The sequence below is a fragment of the Falco biarmicus genome, chromosome 1 (genome assembly GCF_023638135.1).
Source record: "Falco biarmicus isolate bFalBia1 chromosome 1, bFalBia1.pri, whole genome shotgun sequence".
Classification (NCBI taxonomy): domain Eukaryota; kingdom Metazoa; phylum Chordata; class Aves; order Falconiformes; family Falconidae; genus Falco; species Falco biarmicus.
The window spans coordinates 68,621,964-68,644,921 of NC_079288.1; the positions used below are offsets into that span (position 1 = coordinate 68,621,964).

General features: G+C 49.6%; 1 protein-coding gene and 1 long non-coding RNA gene across 3 annotated transcripts in view; one reads left to right on the forward strand and one right to left on the reverse strand.

The window, feature by feature from the left end:
• PDGFRA (platelet derived growth factor receptor alpha) overlaps positions 1–4,781 on the reverse strand; it is a 35,508-nt gene extending 30,727 nt beyond the window's left edge. The window contains exon 1 of one of the 2 annotated variants that reach the window (XM_056332848.1): positions 4,646–4,781. The gene's annotated coding sequence lies outside the window, so the exon portion shown is untranslated. Of the gene's footprint in view, positions 1–4,638 lie in introns of both variants that reach the window. The other variant, XM_056332855.1, reaches the window with a different exon arrangement.
• Positions 4,782–5,049: 268 nt separating this feature from the next.
• Positions 5,050–6,788, forward strand: LOC130146645 (uncharacterized). The gene is made up of 2 exons (XR_008820969.1): positions 5,050–5,439; positions 5,948–6,788. It is a non-coding gene; the product is annotated as an uncharacterized LOC130146645 (long non-coding RNA).
• The last annotated feature ends 16,170 nt before the right edge of the window (positions 6,789–22,958 follow it).

Sequence of the window (22,958 nt, forward strand, 5' to 3'; positions counted from 1 at the left end):
TCATTCCTTGCATACCTTGAACACTGCTAGCTAAAATAGTAACATGGGCATGTATAGTGAAAGCTAGATGATGCCACAAGGGGTTTGCCATACTCTCTGCAGGGAAGGCTGATTGCCCAAGATAAAACAGCCATTGCATCTATTTTAACCCCTGGGGTTTGAAAGATCTGACTGAAATCCTAGTATCTCTCTTGGGTGCATTAGTGGTAAAAAATCAGGAAAATAACACCTGAAGAACTGTTAACAGCAAGGAACCAGCCTTCCAAACACTCACTGCCAAGCACTGGCTTCCTACCAAGAAAGGTTTCATTGACTGCACCACAGAAGACAAAGTAAAAACGTATCCAGAAATCCAGTGGAAATAGGTGTTCAGAAAATGCTGATGTTCCTAAGGTGATTGCTCTACACGACCTAGAGAGAAAGCACGGCGGTGGACCAAGAAGAGCCAACGGTATATATTTTTTCGTACCGCAATAAATCAAACAAAGACCTCTTTCAAGACAGAAAACTAGCCCATCTGCCAGAAAACTGGAGACTACCAGACTGATTTCCTGCCAGCTACCCGGTCACTGCAGTTCGCCCTCTTGGCCACTGGATGGCAATGTTGATTCACATTAGTGAGCCAAACGTCGAGCAGAAGACAACGCTAGTCTCCAGCGCAGCAGAAGGAATATAGACTGGCTCTCCTGTTACCAACTTAAAATTCCGATTTCTTACATTTTAATTCCATGCGAGTTCACCTATTTAAACAAAACAAAACAAACAAAAAAAAAAAAAACAAACAAACAACAACTGGTCCCTATTGCTCTGTATTTACATATGTGATAAGACACTAGCTGGATTGCAAATACTGGCACGTAGTGATGTGATTATCTTTATTATGAAAGGGCTGGATAATTTCAGTGGTGATTTTGTCAGAGTGGCAGTCTGTCCTTCTGGGAAGACTGATATTTTCCAGGAAGAGCTAAGGCCAGCCCAAGAAAAGAGGGGAACATTTCCTCCTTGCAGCATATGTCGCTAGCTAAACGTAAAAGTTCAGACAGGACCTCCTGAAACATTTCTCGGTTCTCAATTACCAAATTGAAAACTCAGCTCTCCATAAGAACAGAGCTGCCCTGTGGTGCTAACAGATGGGTCTGAAGGTTTCTCTGGGGAAGGGCTCAAACAACAAAACAAACTTTCTTCAATGAAAAAACCTGACAAGTATTCTTCTCAAATAAGGCTTTCTCCACACCCCTTTACAAGTATTTGCATCCATCATAACCTGTACACAGGGATAACCATGCACCAAGACTAGCCCAGTGCTGGGGTCCTGCAGAGCACCTCAGGCTCTGCAGGACACACAGTGATGGCTGCTACCCAATAAGCCTACTAGTCAGCCCCAATTCTGCAGCCTAACCTTCAAGGACAGATTAGGAGCTACAGGTGGGGGGAAATTTGCAAAGTCTGAATTTCCCCTCCTCAGTCCAAAGAGGATTTTCCAGACTGTCTCAGCAAACAGACAGAAGGATTGGCACTTCCAAGGAATAACATCTCACTTAGGTTCTCGGGATCAAATCAAAGAACACCCCAGATCCCAACTCAAGTGCTCAGAAGCACTGCATGGAAAAAACAATCCATCTCTGTTGACCACAAGAGCTGGGAAGCCTAGCTGTTGCAAACTTTTCCCTTGGGTGCCCAAATCTTTATTGGCCTGAAAAAGATGAGTCAAGCAGGAGAGCAAGGCAAGAGGGAGAGAAAGGATTGTTTGCTTGCGTGCTTGCTTTTTCAAAATTATCAGCAATTCTTGCCACCACCAGGAAAAATAACCTCTCAGAAGTAGTTCACTGGTCTTTAAAACAGGCAAAGCAAACATCTTTTATTAAAATTTTCAGGGTTCACTTGCAGAAGTAGTGCCATTGTGGCCATGAATTGAACTAAGGACGCAAGCAAGGTGAGGATTGCATAAGGTTATTCATTTCACCCTCATTTTTAGACCAACCGGTATAGCTGGAAATAACCAGCAAGGTCTGGGGTATGTGAGACTTTTTCTGTCTATATACACTGTACTCTAATCCTAGCTCGATACTGTAGTACTGCCGAGAGGTATTTTATTAAAATATTTATTACTTCCTGCTTTCTTGAAACCGCATACCTATATATTACCCTCACAGCTGCATGAAGATTTCCCATACATCAACAAGCAAATAACAGGGAAGATGGCCCCAGTGCCCAATGGCAGCCGGACTGGCACACCTCCTGCCCCTTGGTGCCGGGAGAGCAGTACCAGAACAAGGGGTCTCATTTTAAAGCAGCAGGAGAGCGCCTGCAGGCTGGGAGAGCGGAGCTGGTTTGCTTGTGGACTCCTAAATCCCAGTGCTTTGTGCGGTCTCATTTTTCTTCAAACTTTTTTTTTTTTCCAGCTTCGAGGTTGGCTAAACTGCTGTTTAGCTGAGGGCCTTTCTAAAATGCTCTTTGTTAACTAGAAGCTAAAGCCGAAGACCCTTGCTGGGAGATCTTTCCCTAGCATTTCTAAACCCAGAGTTAAAAGTCGGGACTCCACAGTTCAGATTTTGTTCAGCCAATGACAGAGGAACCTTTGATGCCCGTCTCCTTGCTTTGATCCCGTCTCTTGCCCCATCCAGGGACACGGAATTAAGGTAGCCGAGCAGGGATCCCAGCTGGGCCCTGCATCGGCCCTGGGAGATGCCGAGGGTATAACAAGCCTCCCTGCCCCCCTTCCCCTGGTGCGCCCTGTCGGGGAGACAGCAGGCCACCTACAGCCAGCTGGGACCGGGGTGGGAATGGGGGGAGGGGGGTATGTTGACACTCTCCAGTCCCCATCAGGCTGCAGGCGCTTGCCAGACCCTGCCTGCCCGCGGGGAGCCCTGGCGGCAGCCCCCAGGGAGCAGTGAAGTGACACTGCCGGGGCTCCCCCTCGGGCCGCGGCCCCTCAGCGGAGCCCGACGGCTGGAGCCGCTGCGGATCAAAGGCTGCCCGGGACGCGGAGCAAACCTAGCAGAGATGGCAACTCCCAGCCACTTCGCTGTTTGTCTGGGAAACAATAGGAAAGCCTTTGCCAAGCTGGAGCGGTATTATTTGTTGGGGTTTTTTTTAATGCGAGGTAGCCGGGAAAAAGAAAAGCGGGGTAGGTGAGACGGAGGGGGCAGAGCGAAGCCGTGCTCCCCTCCGGGGCTGGCTAATTCTGCTGGCGCTGCCATCCGGGGCTTCTTCTCCAGCCCTCTCCGTCGGGCGAGGCGCGGACCCCGAGGGTGCGGGGTCTGGAGAGGGGGCGGGAGTCTCGGCGGGGGACAGATGTTGTGCCCCTGTTCAGAGCTGTGGGACCAAGGGAAAGCGATGTGCCCGCAGCCCTGGGGACGGGTCCGTCGGTCCCCCTGCGACCAAGGCGATGCCCTTTCCGCCCCGGGCGCGCAGCCTTGGGCCCCGGAGGAGTGCCAGGGAGCTGGAACGTTTGCAAGAGACGCGCCGAAAATGCCGTCGAGGGGAGCTGGAAACGTGCCCCCGGCCCGGGCGGGGGCCAGGGCATCGCCCCCTCCTTTGCGCCGCGGTCGCCCTCCCGGCGGGATGTGGGCAAGCCCCGGGGCTAGCGGCTGCGCCCCGGGGCTGCTGCTGCCTCGCTAGAGCTGTCGCTGCTGGCTCCAGAAAAAGCTGTTCAAGTCCTGTTCTCTGGAACGGCTCCTGGGCCGCGGGGTCCGCGTCCAAAAATGTTGAGCAATGCCGCGGAGAGCCAAAAAGCCATTTCCTACTTGCTCCTAGGACTTTTCCAGGGGACTCCAGCCTGGCAGAGTCTGGCAAGTTTGCAGCCTCCGCGCTTGACAAAATCCAAACGGTGGCCGCGAAGGCTTTGCCCTCCCCCGGGGAAGGGGGCGGTGGGCTCCAGCAGTCCGGCGGGGCATGCGGCAGGGCTGGCGTTCCCGTTGCGAGAAGGAGCTGTAAGCTGGAAGGGCTCCAGGTACCAGTCCTGCTTAAATTCAGCATCTTCCCTTCTGCTGAGACGTTTAAAAAAAGACGGGGCGCGCAGGGATCGCGCTCGGGTTGCCTTGAGGGGGTTGTGTGCGCGCCCCCGCTCGAGATCTCGGGGCGGTTTAGGCTACCCGGTCAGGGGGAGTGAGGTGGGAAGGGGGGTCTGAAGAGGGAAAGGTGGTGAAAAACAAAGGGTGGGGGAAGGGACGGGAGAGCAGCCGGGTGAAGGGAGCGAGGGATGCGAGAAAAGGGGGAGCCGCTTGCTTTGTCGGTGCGCGTCCTCCCGTCCCCCCTGGGCGGACGCCGCCGCTGCCCGCGGAGCCCCGGAGGGTCGCTCCCGCCCCCGCGGCAGGAATGCGGAGCGGTGGCCCCCACCGTCCCAATGTGTTTGTCATTAGCGCTGCCCGCGCCGCTCGCCGCCGCGCCCCGACGGCCGGCTCCGCGCTGCCCTCCGCGGGGGCCGCCCGCGCCCGCCGCCCCCCGCCGTCCGCGCCCCGCGGGAGGGAGCTCCCCGCCCGGCTCAGAGCGTCGGGGAAAGAGGGCAAGAAAAGAAACAACCACAAAACCAAACCAACAACAAATAAACGGAGGAGAAAAAGAAAAAGAAATTAAAGAGAGGAAAAAAAGCGGGAGAAAAGGTGAAAAACAGAAAAAGGTGGGGAAACTGCCCCTCACCTCTTACCTTCTCCTTTATAATCCGCAGCCCCAGTCCTGCAGATTGTAAAATATCCAAAATATGTCCACGTCTTTTGTGACTCTCCCCGCTCAGCCGCGCTCTTACCCTCCCGCTCGCCCTCCCTCCCGATCCGACTGTAATGGTCTCACAAACCGCGTCCCGTAATTGATTCAATGTTATAGTCCATCCTTCCAAAACTAATCATTTGCTTTAAGTAAATAGCTGTCAGGAAATGAAGCCCCCCTCCGGCCCCTTCAGAATAAGAGCCGCCCTGGCTCGCCCGGCGCCCCCAGCCCCGCGGCCGGAGGCGGGCGCGCCGACGGGAGGCTCTTACGCAGGCAGGGGGGCGAGCCTCTGCCTCCAGATTTCAGCAGCCTTGCAGGGGAGGGGGGAGGTTAGCCATATGGCAGGGGCGAGGGGGAGGAAAGGGGGGAGCGGGGAGTTTTGCACTGCAGGGGGAGAAAATAAAAAACAAAAACAACCCCCAAAAAAAGCCCAAAAAACTTTCATAAAAACTCCGAGCGCTCCCAATTTCATGAATGAGTCTTCTCTCCTCAGACCCTCCAGGACGGTGGGTCGGGCGCCGGGCTCGGCGTCCACGGTCACATTGTGAGTTTATGGATGGGCAGTTGGATCTGGAAACGAATTCGCGGGTTCCTCGTGTCCTTTGCACACTGCCGAGCTGCGGCTCGGGCTCCAGAGCTGGACGGACGGCCGTGAGGCAGCCCGGAGCGGGAGGCACTGGGAGAGAGGGGGAGAGACGACTCACTAACGTTTATGAATGAAAGACGCAACGAAAGGTAACTTTCGCCAGGAGCCAGCCCCCCCAGCCCCGCTGCTCCGACGGCACCGAGGAAGCTCTTCTCATCCTCTGCCTCCGCTTTGCCCAGCGCGACGCCCAGGAGCGCCCGGGCCGGGGGTGCCTGCGGGGGCCGGGGCAGCGCACGGCCGCGTCCCTCCTGTTTGAACACGCTCCAGACGGAGCTTTGATCCCCTCCGGGGAGCCAGCACCGGCTATCTCTGCTTTGTTGACCGTCGCTATCGGCTGGCGATAAGGGGCGGCCGGGGGAGCTGCCGGGGCGCTGCCAGGAGCCCGGTGCGGCGGGCTCCGTGGCGGGGAGGCGAGCGGGGCCGGCGGGGCGATGCGGCGGCCGCGGGAGAGGGGGCAGTGCAGCCCCAGGAAAGGAGCGGCGGGGAGGCCCTGCCCGCCCGCCGGCCCCTGGGGAGGGCACCGGCCCAGCGCTGCGCCCGGGGCTGCTCCCGCTCCCAGGCTCACACACACACCCCGCACCTCTTCTTTCCTTTCAGTATTAAACAAGAGAGAAGTTCGTTCTCGGAGGCGAGCGCCAGCATACAGTGCCTGTTCTCTTTCCTAAGGAGAATAAACCTCCGAAGCGAAGATGCCCCGGGGGGGCGGGGGCAGAAACCAGAACCGGCTGCCCTGGAAAGCGCTCCCGGGCTGAGGTGCTGCTGGCTGGGCCCGCAGTGTCCCCGGCGGGGCTCCCGGCCCCTTGCACGCCCGCCACCAGCGCATCCCCGGCTCGGCTGAGTGCACAACCCCGCTATTGCTTCCACATGTTCCTCCAGGAAATCATCGGAGTCAAATCTGTGAGCAGCCCCTGGTCGGAATGCTAACAGGATACCGTAATGCTTGTGAATAAACAACAGGCTCCCAGTGAGTCAAAAAGCATGGCCAAACAACAACAAAAAAACCCCACAACCCAACCCAGGGCAAAAAAAAAGCACACCGCAGCCTGGAACACTCTACCTGGAGGAAGGGGGGGAGGGGGGGAGCGAGCGCACGTAGCAGCCTGAATCCCTTAATTTGTGGAGGGAAAAGTACTATCATCACTTGGGTCGGAGCTGCGGGCTCCTGCAGATTTCAGCCCTACGGAGATGTGCTGTTTAGACCGGCGGCAGCAACTGCCCGTGAGTTCCGAGGCGATCCTGCTGGGCTCGGCCCGTAATTTACTGTCGTGAACGTACGTGGTTTAACGTGCGAGGCCGTGGAGGTGATTCCCGACGAAGTACCGTCAGAACGGCATGCAATGCGAGAGTTTCTCTCGCAAAAAGAAGGGAACAAAAGGGGAGGCGGCGCCTTCTGGTTGTAATTACCTGCCTCATTTGAATAATGCCTTTGTCACGATCATTATCGAGCGGTCGTTAACGGCTTCCACGTGGATCTCCTAAGACCCAGCGAAAAATAAAAATTGAGGTTGGGGGGACTGGCAAAGCTGCCTGCCAGGCCAGGCTGGCGCTGCGGGTGCCCGACGGCCTCTGCGGGGACCGGGACGGCGGTGTCCTGTCACCCAGAGCACCCCCGGGGAAGCGGGGACGCTTTCCCCGACGTGGCTTCCCCCTTCCCCACGCCAAGGGCTGGCTCCACGCTGGCCGCCGCGGGGAGCGCCCCGCCAAGGGGCCGGGAGCCGCGGGGCCGATCCCCCTCCGAAGGGTCGCCGTGCCGGGGGGTCGGCCCGCGCAGGGGAGGTGGTAGCTAAAATAAACCCTCCGGGACGGCTGCAGAGCTCTACCCACCGCCCCGCGTGGCGCAGGGGGGTCCCGTCCAGGGAGGCGTGGGGGACTTGGGGTTAGCGAGAGGACAGGCTGGGGGTGGGGGGATTTTTACCGCTGCGGCTCCCCTCTCCTCTCCCCTCTCCTCCCGCCTTCCCCTCCCCCGAAGAGTTGGAGCATGAGGCATCCCGCTAGCGTGTGTTTACGCGGCAACAGATGGGAGCCGCACATCTTAAACAAAACTGCGGCGCCCGGGCTAGAGCCGCTCTCGCCTGTTTATGCTGCCAACCTGCCCCCGGGGGGTGGGGGTCCCTCCCCGGGCCCGCAGCGCCGGCAGGGTCCGAGCAGCGAGCACCGTCGGGGTGTGTTTTTGCAGGGCGGCTCGTTCAGCTTTCGGACGCTTCCAGGCGGGCTGGGAGCCTGCGAGCATCCCCCACCCTCCTCCCCTGGAGAAGTCCCAATTTGCTGCAAGTAATGAGCCCTTTCCTGCGGCTGTCTCCCAAGGGCGAGCCGGGCGGCGCTCAGCTGGCCGGGGCTACGAGGCAGCCCGATAGGTGGCCCATGTGGGGTCCCAGCGGGCTCCTGCGGGGGGCGGCAGGGGTGCCCCGGCTCGGGCCCCGCGCGAAGCCCCGCCGTGGGGCCGCAGCCCTTTGTCTCGGTGGGAAGGCAGGTCTGGTTTTGATTAGCGGTACCCACGTTGCGCGGTGCGGGGGGTCAGCCGCAGCCTGCTCGCCCCTTTTACCTTTCGGAGCAGGAACCCCTGCGCGGTGTGGAGCAGCTACAGCCTGTAGCAGACACCCCTCAGACCCCTGAAAGAGGGAGAAAGCGGAGCGGCCTTTCATCGCTTGTCTCGATACATCTCCGTTCGCATCTATCGCGGAGGGAGGAGAACAACGGCAGAGAGGGCTTCCTGAGGCAGAAAAGGAGCAAGTCAGGGGATCGCCAACACCCACACCCACCCCCCGGCCCCCCGGGAGATGTGCGCTGCCCACAGGAGGGCCCTGTGTGCATTTACAGTCCTAGCAGTTGGGGTTTTGTTCGGTGAGGGTTTTTTTCTTTCCCTCTTTCCACAACACCAGATTCCCTCATTTTGTTTGCTCAACAGAATTTGGCTCTGAATAGCAGGGATCCCGTGTCACCGGCAGGACAGGGAGCCAGACAAAAGAAACTAACGTTGCACAGCCTGCCCTCCCCAACCTTTATTTTGATTCCCCACATGGCTGGTTAAGGTAGTTCCCCGTGCCCGTCGTTTTCCCACTGAGGCCGCTGCTGCCACAACGTCGGGTTGTTTTGCTTTCATTGTTGCGTTTGGCTCTTGACATTAAAAGATGCCAAAACAGCCGTGGAAGCCTCATTCTATGAAAAACAGGCTTTGTTTTCCCTTCTGCTCCCGCGCTGACTTTTTGACTGGGGCAGGATGAACAGGCTGCTCTGGTCCAGAAGCAGCCCGAACGCCGTGCAGGGGCGAGAAGGCGAGGGGAACACGGGCTGTGCCCCCGGCCAGCCCTCCGCCGGCGCCGCGCCGCTCTGCCCCGGCGCCCCAGATCCCGGGCCGGGGAGCCCCGGGCGCCGCCGCCGCCCCGTCGGGGCGGGGGGTCCCGGAGGTGCCCCTCGCCGGGCCGGCCGAGGTGCGCGGGCAGCGTCGCCGCCGCCCGCGACACTAGAGGGCACCGGAGCCCGCGGGAGCAGCCGGGCCGGCCCCGCCGAGGACCAGCCCGCCCCGGGGCGGCTCTGGTGTTAACGAAGGGATCAAGCGGGTTTGCGGAGGGTGAGGCTCGGGGCCTCCCGCCCACCCCCGACAGTCTGAGGGCTTCATCCCTGCAGATCCAGCCTGTCCTGCCTCGGGCCGCCGCGAGCAGGGCTCGGCAGCTCGGGGGATGTGGATGCTGCAAGTGAAGCAGGGAGGACCATTCCTCCCGTGCCACAGATGGCAAGCTTTCCCTCTGAAATCAAAGCACCTCCTCTGCTGATTCAGCCCAGGTTTGATTTCAGTTCATAACTCCCGAGACCATTATCGCTGCCTCTCTTCTTTCAAGCTGCAGCAATTAATGGATTACAGCAGGACAAAACCGCAGCCAGACCAGGATGCTTTGGTTCTACATCTATTTACTATTAGTACCAGCTTTGCCCCCTCAGGCTGCTGTGCTTGAGGACCCAGCCCTGAGTTCTGCACGGGGGAGCTGTCTCGGTGTGGAGGCCACCCAGGACATAATAGTCACTGTCACCCTTGACACGATGGGCACGGGCCAGCCCTGGTCTGTGTCAGTGTCAGTCTCTGCCCATGCCTGGGCTGACCACATCCACCACACATCCCTCCCATGGGCACGGAAGAGCCAAGATAGGCTGAGCATCACCAAGTGCCAAATTCAGGGGAGATCCAATGTGTGTGTTTACAGACTACCCTGAATTGCCCTTGCTCCAGATGTTGGATGCCATTTTTCTGCTGCATCCCACAAGAGGTTTTCTTCTGATGCTTAGTGATAAACAATATATCCCTTCCGGATGATTTACTGCAGAATAACAGGAGCTATGGCCAAGGTTTCTGAATTATAATTGGCTTTCTGAAAGGATCCCTCTCCTCCCTGGATGTTTCATGCTCCAAAACACCATCACAAACAAAACACAATCCCTCTGTTTCTGTGGCACAGAGAGATTCTGAGCATGAGTCTCCCCCATCTCAAGGATAAAGGATAAGGAAAGTCATCGATGCCTCTTAGGAGCTTGCAGAATTGGGGTTTGTGTGGAGACAGTGGAGGTTATGAGTTTCACCCGATACTTTCCAAAACAGCTCAAACCCTAATCTACCATTAGGAACTGCAAGGATCAGCACCCATGTTGACACAGTCATCAAAAAGCTCCAGAGCTGGAAACAAATTTAGTCATTCCTCTTAGTCATCTGATTCAGTTACTCACTCTACTTTTATGTACCAGGATTGTGCTGGAGGTGCATTGGCAGGAGGTGTGAATCACATTGTTATTCTTCTTGCAGTGCTGTGTGTTTCTTGTACTCAGACACAAGATCGAGGTTAGTTCTATAACCCTAATCTGTGATGGAAGAAATACAGCTGGTGCCAATCACACCTAAAGCCGTTTCAAGAGTGCCAGTGGCTGAAGCCCACACATTCAGTTTTCTTTCTTTAGTGGAGAGACAGGAGGGACTGACACACTGAAAGGTCAGGGGAAACTGTTCCTCTGTTTTCTGTCACTTAGATGAAAGACTGTTTGGGCTTCCCCTTTTGTCTGAAGTCACCAGGTTTCTTTCTGTATCTCACCTAATTCTGCAGGGAGCAATTTCTGCTTCAGTTCCATGTTCATCTCCCTGTCTGCTGTTGACAATCCTTTAGACTACTCATTTATATGCTTGAGCAAGGTGGTTGGAGAGGGAGGAACAAGAAAGTCAGATGAGAAGAAAATGCAGGTATAGGTCCCTTCCCTGCAGCCATGGATGTGAAGCTACAGCTCAGGCTTAACAGGGAAGCGCTGGTGTAGCTGAAGAACAGGGGATACAGCAGCATGTAGGTAGGTTTTGATCCTTGGACTGCTGGCTGTTCTAGTCAGATACTCTGTTTTTTAACCTAAATTATCTTTTGAGAAAGAGTCTGATGTGGAAACTGGACCAGATTCTGCTTTGTGTAAATCTGGTGTAACTAACTTCAAGGGAAATATTCCAGATTGAATCTGGTACAATTAAGATTAAAAATTGGCTCTGGAAGTCTTTTCTTTGGCAATAAAGTTAGAGAAGTACTGTGAAGAAAAATAATTCAAACCAGGACATTGTTTCAGTGCTCTTTAAAATAACATATGCTATAGGCGCTTTGAAGGCAGTTGCTCTCCATGGCAGCAGTATTTTAAAACTTTCACTTTGGTTCCACTAACCAAGTTAACCCTTGATAACCAACTGTGTTTAAAATATGTTATGTACAGAAACCAATCATTTTGCAGGACATGGTCCAAATAACAAACAAACAAAAAAATCCATTAAAATGATACGATTGCTGATGTGTCAGTAGGAAGCTTCCTCTTGCTGGTGAAGTCATGAATTTTGCTGTTCTAGCCACAACACAGGCATTGCAATGAATCTGAATTCATACTTTACTTGTCAACAGGGTATTTTTTTTTGTGGTGCAAATCTTGTTATCCAACTGCTAAACTCATCACACTAAGAAGGAGCAGTTTTCAGAAGGCAGATGCTTAGTATCCCTGGGAAGGGGAAGCAAACTCTGAAAGGAGTCTCCAAAGGAATGCTGAAAAACTGAAGACCCATAAATATTAGATATTTTTCTGTCTCACATGAATCAAAGGGCAAGATGTCCTTTAACAGTTTCTCTGTCTGATATCGCTTCATTTGTTAGACCCATGTCCTTAATAGAAACTATTTTATCATAATTTAATTGCGATTGATGAGATGTCAGCCAATTTTTTTCCAACTGTGGCATTCAGCCCCAATGAAATCACAAGGATGTTTGTCATTCTCTTGAGTGGTCCTAGACTTTGACTACAGGTTAATCAGATCTTCCTTTAGGGTGTGTAGGAAAAGAAGGGGAAGAAAAGAATCAGCTGTCTTTCATTCCTTGTGGTATATGAAGAATACAGACTTGATAAATGTGTTTTGCTCTTTTTAAGTGGGGTTGGGATGTAGGAGTCATCAAATCTTGTTTGTAATTTTAGAAGTACAGGAATATCAAGCTTTGTCTGCCTTCTTTTTTGCTGGAGGACTCCTTGCTGAATCAGTGAACAAAGGCATCACGGTGAAGCTGACTCTTTCACAAAGCAATCTTTCAAGCCATTTGTTGAGCAGGTTTGTAGAGTCGGGAATCAGTGAGACACACGCTGTGCCCCAAGTTCCTGCTGCGCTGAGCCTACCCCCCATCCTTCCTCCACCCTGTGGGGGTGCCTCGGAGGGACGCAGGAAGCAAACACGGCAGAGCCCAGACTGAAAGGACCTGTGCTGCAAGAGCTGGGAAGATGGGGCCCATTCTGATTTTATACATTTGAGATTTCTTTCAGAGAAAGGAAATTGTGGGGTAATCCCTCACCTTCCTGGCCCCTATTCCCATCCATGTTTTGCTCCCTTTGTCCCATGTTAACAGGCTAAGTGCTGAAGGAATAGCAGTAAGGATACAAAAAACACTCGGATCAGAACAATGCTTTTACCTGGCTCTTTTTGTCCATTGCAAAGAAGGAATAGAGTAGAAACAGGTCACTTGAACCCCATTTTCTATTTTCATAGTCAAAGGGAATAGAAATGTGCTCTCCTCATTGTCAAGAGAATATAGAATTTCCTTTCCTTCTCTCCTTGTGATGGGAGAAAACATTTGTAGAGCCAAAGTAAATCCAAATCAATTCTTGCAATTCCTATCCATCACCAAACTTACAATTCCTCTGCTCAGTTATTTTTCTCCCAAGATGCTTTGTATTACTGTAAGAAAAAGGTATTCTTTGAATCCATGCCTCTACAGAAACTTTGTTGGGAATCTCTCATTAAGATTGCAAGCAGAGTCTCTGGTGGTCTGAATGAATCTATGAAGCCTGCTCCGATTATCCTTTTCCAAAACATAGTAGGATTTAGTCAACTTGACAAGATGAAGGGTTCGAGGAAATGCTTTACTCCAGAAACATCAGCAGCTGTACAGCTGGGGGCTGATCAAAACCGCGCTCGGAAGTAGAACTGTAGCCTCTGCTGTTAACAGGGAAGTCAGAGGCACGCAGTTCTGCTTACAGGAGGTTAGAATATATAGGTAGTTAGACAGTTTGCATGTACAGAAGCCATTGTAAATATCTGAAGAGTCGAATGGTTTTTTTCCTGGGAGACAAATGGTCCCCCAGCCCACTTAGCACCTGCCAGTGCCTCTCTGCTGCCCTTTGCCCTGTGGGGCTGCTTGTTCTGACAGCTTCTGAAGCTCTCCCAGCTTCAAATTCCTTCTCCGTATGTTGGCTTTTTTCATTGCTGCCTATCCCAATATTGACTTAGGAAAGAAGGAGAGTGAAAAACAGCTAGCTCCCGTACTGTCTACAGACCTTCTGCCTAGCTTTGCTTTAGGCCCGTGAATCACAAACATTGGTTTAAACCATCATTAGCATCCGAATGGAGATAAGGGGGACAAGCGAGGCTAGGGTAGTCAGTCACCTTGTGTAAGTGTCATCCCTCAATTATTCTGAAGGCTAGAAGAGAAGCAGGATCACAGCAGAGGATGTTTGCACCCCCTTTCAGCAGCGGGGATTATTTGGAATTAAGGATGTAACAAATTTACTTCCAAAAAAACATGTTGGATTTCTCAAAGAGTCCACTGGAGCCTGAATGAAACTTGCTGTCGTTCATGGGCAGCTTCGTTTCCTTCCTTCTCCTGGTTGCCATCCTTGACCCTAAACTGCTCTGCCTGCAGAAACCCAGGAGAAGCAAGTTTGAAGTCCCAGGTCACGGGGGTATGCAGTGCAAAGGGGGATGTGTGTGGCATGGAGGGGGGGCTTACTGCCGTGGGTGGCACAGTTTTATGAAGGTCAGTAAACCTGGGCTCCATCAGACCACCACAGAGAGTGGGTTTCCCAGCTGGAATCACTCAAACATGTGGCCCTGCACTGAAAAACACCCTCGCTCCAGTCTCCAGGAATGTATCTCTGCCATGGTTAGTAAAAGTGTCCCAGAATATCTCAGCAACACAGCATTACACAAGAAGAGAGCCAGACCCTGAGAGAGATGCATTCAAACTGGGATTAAAACCAACTGCTGGCTCCCCACCCAGAAGCAAAAATAAAACAAGCAGTGGCTGTAAGCACAGGCACCGTGGGCTCCCTCCGCCCAGCTCCCCAGTTTCGCTGGCTCTGCAACTCCCGTGGCATCTCCAGCAGCCACAGCAGAAAGGAGACACCACAAAAGCCAAACACCAAGTAGGCTGCGGTGAGGTGTCCTTCAAGAAGAAATGCTTTCAGATCTCCACAGAGGTTAAAACATGCCAGGAGTGACTGTTTTGACCCTGTTTGGATTCTGAGAGCAGGTGGTGAATCCAAAATATCCTGGCACCATGGCTTGCTTTGGTAAGGAGTCAGCTCTGAGAAATCTGATGTCATCCTGATGTCAGAGCTTGAATGTGACATCCTGATACGGCAATGTGATGACTAACCCATATGGACTTTGGTTTCTACCATCTGTTGGGGAGACCTGAGGACAAGCTCCACCACACAACAAGCCTGCAGATGTGGCCAGAGGGGCAGGACAGTAACACGCTCGAGGACATGCTTGCTGGCATGTGCTGGCAGCAACCTGGCAGTCCTTGGGGGCAGAATGCAGATGGAAGGCACGCAGCCACCAACCACACTGGTTATGGGCTGCTTGTGAGGCCACTCTTTCCTCGTCAGGTCTTTGTGGTTTTGGAGCCTGGAAAAGAGCATCCCTGTGGCTCTTGCCCTGGAGCATTAGGAGGGTTCAGCTCTGGAGACCACAGGGAGGAGGGAGGAAGAAAGAGGGATTGTACAGAAGCTCTAAAACAGCCAATAAGCAATTTTATATTGATGCTTTGTTTCATTCTTAAGTTAACAGTGGAGGCAGAGCTGAGACAGGGTAATTGTGGGTGGTGCACACGTATGATCCCTCCACAGCAGGCTGCAATGCCACTTTTACACATCTTTTGCAGGAAGAGGGACAGGGTTTCCTCCACACAGTTAAGTGAAATGGGAGCACTAACGAGAGTATGGTAAAAATCCACCCCCCTTGCTCCTGCGTTCATTACTACCTGAAGCTTGTCCCATTCCCAAAACCTGATGTAGTGCCTCTGGTACCAGAAGTGTCCTGTGGCCTGACAGGCATCTCCAAAACCGCACTCTCCTGGGAAAGATCTGGGCACAGTCTGTGGTCTCCTGAATCCAGGAATTACACTGAGACCTGGAACCTGAACCAGACCACAGTGCAAGAAATGCCACGTGCAAAGGGTACAGACAGAACTTGCATCTTCCTAGTCTCTGCAGTGGTGGTGACAGGTCTCCAGGCTTATTGAAATGCATTGATGCCAGTCCTTAAGTTCTTCATTTGGGTGGGAAGTGGTTTTGCTGATGATTAAAGCAGACACAGTGATTAGATCCACATTAGGAGCATGAGTTTGTCTGGGGAAGGGAAAATTCAGGGTAGAAGGAACAGCTAAGCTTGTGGAGAAACCATAGGCAGAGGCTTGTGTCCTCTTGCTGGGATTTAAGTTAATTATGCACTTCACAATTGAGTAAAGCAGCTACAAGGCTACAAAGGTGTAAGCTTAGACTGCCTACCATTTCTGTTCATATTAGCTTGGAAAACTTTAGGCCTGTGTATATCACACATGAAATACCTGTCAAAGTTATGGTCCAGGAGATCGGGTTTGACGAAGTAAATGAAATGGATCCGCTCATGTTTAGTACTAGTTATACTGGAAAAAAATACCAGTCACTTTACAGGTGCAGTGTCTTCACTGGTGTAAACGAGGGATAAGTGCTGAAATCCATGAAGTTACAGTGAGCAAGAAAAAAAAAAGGACTGGATGAGCTTGTTTTCTTTGATGTCACGGTGATCACCCATAATGTTTTTCACTTTTGGAAAACTAAAATGGTAAACCAGAAAATCTATGAGGACAACATTATATGTAACAAGCTGTATCTACAGGGGTCTGTTAGATGTCTTAGAAAAACCAGTGTCCTAAAGGTGGGGTTCTAAGCAAAGTTTCTAGTCTTTTGGTTTCACTCATTCAATCTATGTTAAGAATACCCCCAAAAGGACTTTGTTTTGGAAACACATAAAAACCAGAGCCAACTTTCCATTTCCAGCATCTCCCATTCAGAAGGAATGTGCAAAAGACCTTGATATGATATGAATTAAAAGGACTCCGTCTTTGCCAGCCCTAAATTCCAGGAAGTGAAACACAGCATCCTCATCTGCTCTTGCAGGGAACATTTGTTTTTACTCTAGCCTAAATACCAGACTGTTTCCTAAATCTCAAGAAGTTGACCGTTCACTTAGATTCCTCAACCTCTCACAACAGAGCAGCAGGCTCTACACAGGCATTTCAAGCACTCTTGCATGCTGTACAAAATCAGCTCCTGCCCCTAGGGATTTAGAGGCGCCTCTGGAAGAAACGCAGTGGGATTCCACTGTGTGCAGAGCTGGTGGGACATTGCTGGTGGGGCGCACAGGCTGCCCGGAGGGCCCTCAGCGGCAACATGCAGAGTAATGGGGCCAGGAGATCCTTTGCTGTCTGAAGCCAGGCTACCACAGCTTGCAACCCTGCGGGGGAGTAGATTTCATAAAGTAGATTCAGAGTTTCATGAAATCCTTCCATAGCCCTGCAAGAGCTGCTTTCAGTTACTGCTTCTTTACTCCCTCTCGATAGTATCTTCCATTATTCTGCACAGGCAGTGGGCATCCTACCCATCTAGCACACAAACTCCCAAAAATGTGCAGAAGTTCTCTGGCCCCAGCTTCTGAACTGGCAGATATTACCGAGCCGGTCCCTCACTCCCTGCAGAGTAACTGGGCTGATGCTCTCCGAGTGCGAAGTGCATCACACCAGCACCATCTGACACTCTTCAAAGAGGTTATAAACTGCAGCTGGTGGAGACGATGGATTTGCTGCTGTCATGTAGAGGAAGGATGCAGATAAAGAGGCTTCTGCAATCACCAGACAGCTATTAAAATTCAGAGGTTCTGATCCTAAAGACAATTGGGTCAAAAATTCTTGAATTTGCCAGAATGCTTATGCCTGCTATAGGCTGGTAAACCACCACCCTGCCTGCTTCCCCCTCCCCTCACCAAATTCTGCTGACAATGGCATCCCAGAAGCACAGGACTGGTGCAGAACAAATAGTAAAGCATGCTGAAGTGTGTGGGTTTTCTCCTGGTTTACAATGGTGTAAGATAATTAAAAAAAAAAAAAAGAAAAGAAAATACTGACAAACAAGCTGTAACATACTAAATATTTTACCAAATATTTTCTGAAGTTGCTGAGGGATTTAAGCAGTGACCAACATTACTGAGAGGTAGTATAGTAGCTTTTAATCTTGAAAAATATTTCATTAGACACAACAGCATATTTTGGCAAGCATTGCTCTTTCCCAAACATAAAAAAAAAAAAAAAATTATCCTTGTACTAACTACATAAGAATTAACCAGCGACTCCGCAAGCATTTGGTCAAAATCTGTATCTCTGGATATTGCACATAAAAAGTCTTTCTGCTTGGCCATACTAGCTGGGGCCTGGGTTAAGATCAGTGTTTCCAGAACTCACTGTAAGATGTTTAAAAACCTTCAGTGTGCTATACCTATATGTACATCAGAGGTTCTCTTTCAGCATCACTATGGGAGAAACTCAGGACAGTGAGTGTAGCTCAGCAGGGGGTCTTCCTTCCAAAACCCCTCTACGAGTAAAAGTGCAAATTCACTGCTCCAAATGGGCTTCTGGCAGCTGCTAACATAAATGCAAAAGCTTCAACTAGCCAAAACAGGTCACTGCTTTTTGCTAAAAAAATTTTAATAGGCACTTGTGGGAGGTTTGGAGGTTTTCTCATTTTCTCCAAAAAATCTCTTCTTTTTTTGACTAAGTTAAGAAGATGCAAATTACTTAATTACTAAACTAGAAAAAATCTTTTTAAAACATTGTCAGGTTTTCATTTTCTACATTTCTTATGTTCCCTAAAACATATAGAAAAAAGAGAAAGACAAAAAGAAAGAGAGAAGAATGACAAATGTCCCTGCTGTGTGGTGACTCTCCCCAGCTCGAGAGCTGACACTGAACACCCGCGTTATCTCAACGCCGTACTCCAGTTGGGCTTGTTTACTACTTTGGGCAACGATGCAGTTGTGCTGGCTCGCTTTCAAGCTATTGCAACAGACAGCCACATCCTGAGACTCTTCCTCCGTCTGTCTGTCTGTCTTCGGACTGAAGCACGTTCCCATTTACCAGATCAGGGACAGAGAAAAATAGGGTCAAGAGAAAGACAGGTCGATTCTTGGTCCTTTGTGGCAAAACCAGTGCTGAGGCTTTGAGCTGCTCTGGCGGCACAGGCAGAGCAGATGCTGGCTCAGTTCCAGACTGCATCAGGGGACATATGCCCTAGAGAGGAGGAGATTGTGATGGGTTTGGCCAGTATAGGGATCCAAGACTTCTCTAAACAATTTCAAGAACAGAGAGTGGTGAAGAACAGGGACAGGATGGAAGAAACCAAACAGTTCCTTCCCAGCTCCTTTTCCTTCTGCCACCGGTATCATCTGGTTAGAACTAGTGTGGCTGGTTATGGGTTCAACAAGTAGAACAACTGTAATCCTAAGTGTTCCTATGGTACATCAAAAGTCAGGCAAATTTGAGAAAATACACAATTTTATGAAAATATCAATAAATGTATGGTATGCTGCCTCAAGAAAATGAGATTTGCAGTATCTTCAGTAACGCACTTAACATTCATACAAGAAAAGCTTAGAAGAATGTGACTACACACAATATTAGGCTGATTTTTACTTTATTTGACAACTGCTTTGAACAAAAAATAACATTTTAGAAAGATTTTTCATTTCCTATACTCATATCAAAAGGATTTTGAGGTGCAAAGGTCACTCATTTTTCTAAAGGGTGTGGTGACAGATCAAAAAGTTATATCATGGCATTAAATTTGCGTCATTACAAACTTTGATCACTATCAGGTTGTTATGATTTCTATTGGAGAAAAATTTTGACAAATTCAACTCCCAATAGCAAAGTTTTGAAATGCTGTCTCTAGCATTGCTTTTGAAATCCCTTTGAAATATTTTTGTCACATTATTTGTTTTTACTAGTTTGTTTTCCTAGTCTTTGAGTTTTATATTTTCACAAAAGTCTTTTAAACACAAAAAATCTGAATAGCTCCCTCATAACAGAGAAAAAATATGCCAAGACTGTTTAGTGTATGATACTTGCCACTTTGATAATTACTGAATTTGCAGGCATGGGCATAATTTCAAATTGGCAGTGCCACCTTACACTTTGATTTCAAGAAAGCTGTTTTATTAACATGACCTGACAGATTCCCATAAACCAGCAAAAGTGCACAATGCTTCTCCTGTGTTTTCATCCCTTAGCACAGATCATTTTTATCAGAATGGCATTGAGGCATTTCTGGAGCAATGTAGATAACTTTACATGACACCTCTTCTAGAGAAAGATTACAATAATCCATTATTTCCTCCTCCAACTAATCCAGGAACTGTTAAAAACAACTTGATTTATTATCTAAAATAAATGTGTGGGAAAATAAAGCATAGGGAACCATATGAATAAGCTACATGCAGAGGCAATTAGTTATTGTACTTTTCTATGCACTTATATATGCAAGCATACTTTTTTTTGGCAACTTTCTGATTTTATCTACATTTTCCTTTCACACTTGGGTTTGTTTCCTATGATTGTTTGTTTGCTTTTAGTATTTTGAGGTTTATTTTTTATTGTAGTAAGTACCAGTCAAGATCAGGGCCCTGCCGTGATGGATGCTTTGTACACACACAAGTACATATGTATGTGCGTGTATATATATATATATATATATATAAAGAAAAATATACAGCCTGTCCCAGAGCCTCATAAGCGTGACAGACCAAGTTCTTGTCCCTAGCTCCTGTCTCAGACCTCGGTCACAGGGGCAGCCAGCAGAGCTCAGGTGCCGTGTGGAGGTGGAGCTGGCCCTGGTCTTGGCTGAGGTGCAGGAGGTGCCAAGCAGCAAGTGCCACTGGACCGCAAGCACCGAGCGGCTCCGCACACAAAGCGATGCTGGCTCTGTGCTTTGAGCAGACATGCCGGGTTTCACACAGAAAGATTTCGGTTTAATGAGAGGGTTCACGAAGTGTTAGAGTTAAAAGGAAATTAGAAAAGGAAAAAGCCAGGTTTTGTGGTCGAGATAAGACTGTAGGAACAGCTGTGCTGAATCAGAACAAGGGCCCATCTTGTCTCTGGCCATGGGCGGTAGTAAGACAGAAACAGAGGTAAAGACATAATTTTACTTTCTCAGAGTACCAAACTAGCCTGCAAAAATTTGCATCTCAGAAGTTCCTTCATTTTTAATAGTTCCTGATGTCCTTTGTCCATTAATTTTTCCAGTTACTACGTTGTACCCTAGCAGATTTTTAGCCTCTTCACATCAAGCATCACGATGTTCCTTGGAAAGATGTGTCAGCAGAGCCTCAGGAGACATGAGTACCAGTGGCAACAGCATGGACACTGGCAAGGTCAGAGAGACGCAATGACAAAGTCAAAATGGGGAAATCAGATTTTGGGGATGCCAATAACAAACACCATAAATTACAGCAGGTATATAATAGGGAGGAAATTAGGAGGAAGGGTCATCATAAATTTCATAAAGAAAAGTACAAAAAGTTTAAAACAAACAGTAAGGGATTCTTTACCTATATCAGAAAGAGGGTCTCATGGAAAGAACCCGGGGCTCACTGGGTCACAAAGGATAAAAGGAAAAACTCAAAATAAGCACATTGCTAAGCTAAGCAGTCTCCCTTCATCTATGTTTATCACCAGAAATATGGAAGATGCCTGCCCTGAACTTGGTCACTTCCTCGTAGAAACATGAGGCCGTCTTGAAGACGAAAAAGTCAGAAGAAACCAGAGTTTACAATGCAGCAAGTTGCCAGTTCCAGCTATTGTGTATCCAAAGGCTGTGATGAAGCTGAAGGCTGGAGGAGCTGAGCAGCCAGCAACAACACATGGTCTCCGCAGTGGCTCTTCCAGGAGGCCAAAGGACTGCAAATGCTACAGCTGCTCTCCAAAAGCCTCTCCAGAGCAGCACAGCAGGGAAGAGTCTGCCAATAAAGTCTATTGACATCAAGCTGGGAAGCATCACGGGTAGGCAAGAGGACAAGGACAGCAGGCAAAAAGGAAGAAGTTAAGGACTGAAGTGAGAGAAATGAGATTAAATCTGGTGTGAGAAAGTGCAAGAACATGTGCCAATGGGCTGTGAACAGTTTTTGTTGTGGAATAAAGAACGATGTAGACTGATGGGATGGTTTTGAGCCCCTAGATGTGTAATGGAAAAAATAAAAAATAAAAAAAAAGCAAACCGATAATAGGATGGATCAGCATAGGAATTGACACCAGAGAGATGGAGGAACAAGTGCCGTTCTACAAGGCGCTGGGTAAGATCTCAGTTGAAATACCCTGTACAGCTGTATTCAAGCATACCCAGGAAAGGTAAATCCTAGGTACAGGAGAAGGGCTACTTTGAAAGTGAGGGCATAAGAGGACACCTAGAAAGCTTCACTATGTCAGCCTGGCAAACTGAAAACTGAAGAAGTGTAAACTTCCTGTAATTTGTCAATGGAGTAAATACCAGAAAGGAGAAGACTCATTTAAGAAAAAGCAAAAGAATAAACATGCTAACAGATATCAGTAAATAAAATAATAGTAAAGAAAAATATTGAACATACATATATTTAGGCTGGTAATCAAAATGTTTCCAAGCACCAGAGCGACGAGGTTAGAGATGGTCTTCTAACACGGTGGGCTGATCACCAGAAGCCCTGCAGCAGCCTGAAAGCAGTGAGGACAGAGCAGTGCCCAGCTTAACATGGGAGGTGAAAGAGCTCTCATGGCCCTAGTCTCAGGACCAGGCTCCATACAATCCTGAAGAGCATTTGTTTTGCCAGAAGGACGGGACAGCAAAAGCAAATGGACATCGGAAATGCTGTATGCCACCCCCAGCTTGGGGAACCAAGCTATGAGGCAATAGCTCATGTTATGGGGAGGAGGCATCTCCCTCACCAGTAACCTCCACTATATACTCACCAGTTCTTCCCTTGATGGTGGCTGCAGTAACTGCAGTCTGATTTTCCAGAGTTTTTAGATACTTAGAAGAGGCAGAGATTTGCCCACGCTGAGAATTAGAGCTGAATAATGACACTCCACAAGCCACTGCAGTGCAAAGAGGAATGAATCTCTTTATTATAGTGTTTAAAGATCCTAAGTAAAAGGAAACCATTAATTGCATTGATAGTTCATTAACGGGGTTGTGAGAAGCTCAGTGTTTGCTCAAGATTTCCTAGGTTACTGGGCAGGTCATCAGAAAGAGTACACTTTTCTGAAGCTGGCAGTAATTAGCTGGTAGCTACAGTTTCTCTCCAGTACTGAATTAAAATGCTGGGGAAGGAGGCAGAAAAAAGACCGGGAATGGAACAAGACTGCAACCTGTTAACTTCACCGGGAGCTGGCACACTCCTCCGAGAGCAGCTCAGCACGTTGTTAGTGCATCAGTTCGTGAAGACTCCCTTCTCACCACACAACCCTTCAGAAGTTGGCTGGAGATGACAGCATATCGCAAAATACCTTGGCGATGTGCTGAATTGCCTTATTACACTACTGCGAGTAAAGGAACGTTGTAAAGTCAGGCGTTGCTGGAAGCTGTATTTGCAGAGCAACCTGGACCGCATGTTATTTATATCTATGAAACGATTAACCCTTGCACTCTTCTTTCAACACATTGGTTCTATTTTCTTTTAGAAATTATAAAGGGAACAAAATTTGTGGGTATTTTCTTAAGTAACTCTGCACACAGCTGCCATCGTTGCTTGCTCTCAGGGTTTTCTCTCTCTTCAGCGCTGACATCTAAGTTTCTTCAAATAATTGTATATAGAGTCTGGCACTGCGCCAGCTCCCTCTCACTTGTGTATACTTGTTGCCTCTTGGTTGCTGAGAGACACAGAACAGAGATTTCCCCAAGGTGGAGGGAAATATTTCCTTCTGCTTGCTCAGGCTCACAGGGCAAATGCCACCCTTGCTTGGTGAGTTTACCTTGTCCTCTCTCCACCTCCCCTTCTTCTCTGCTG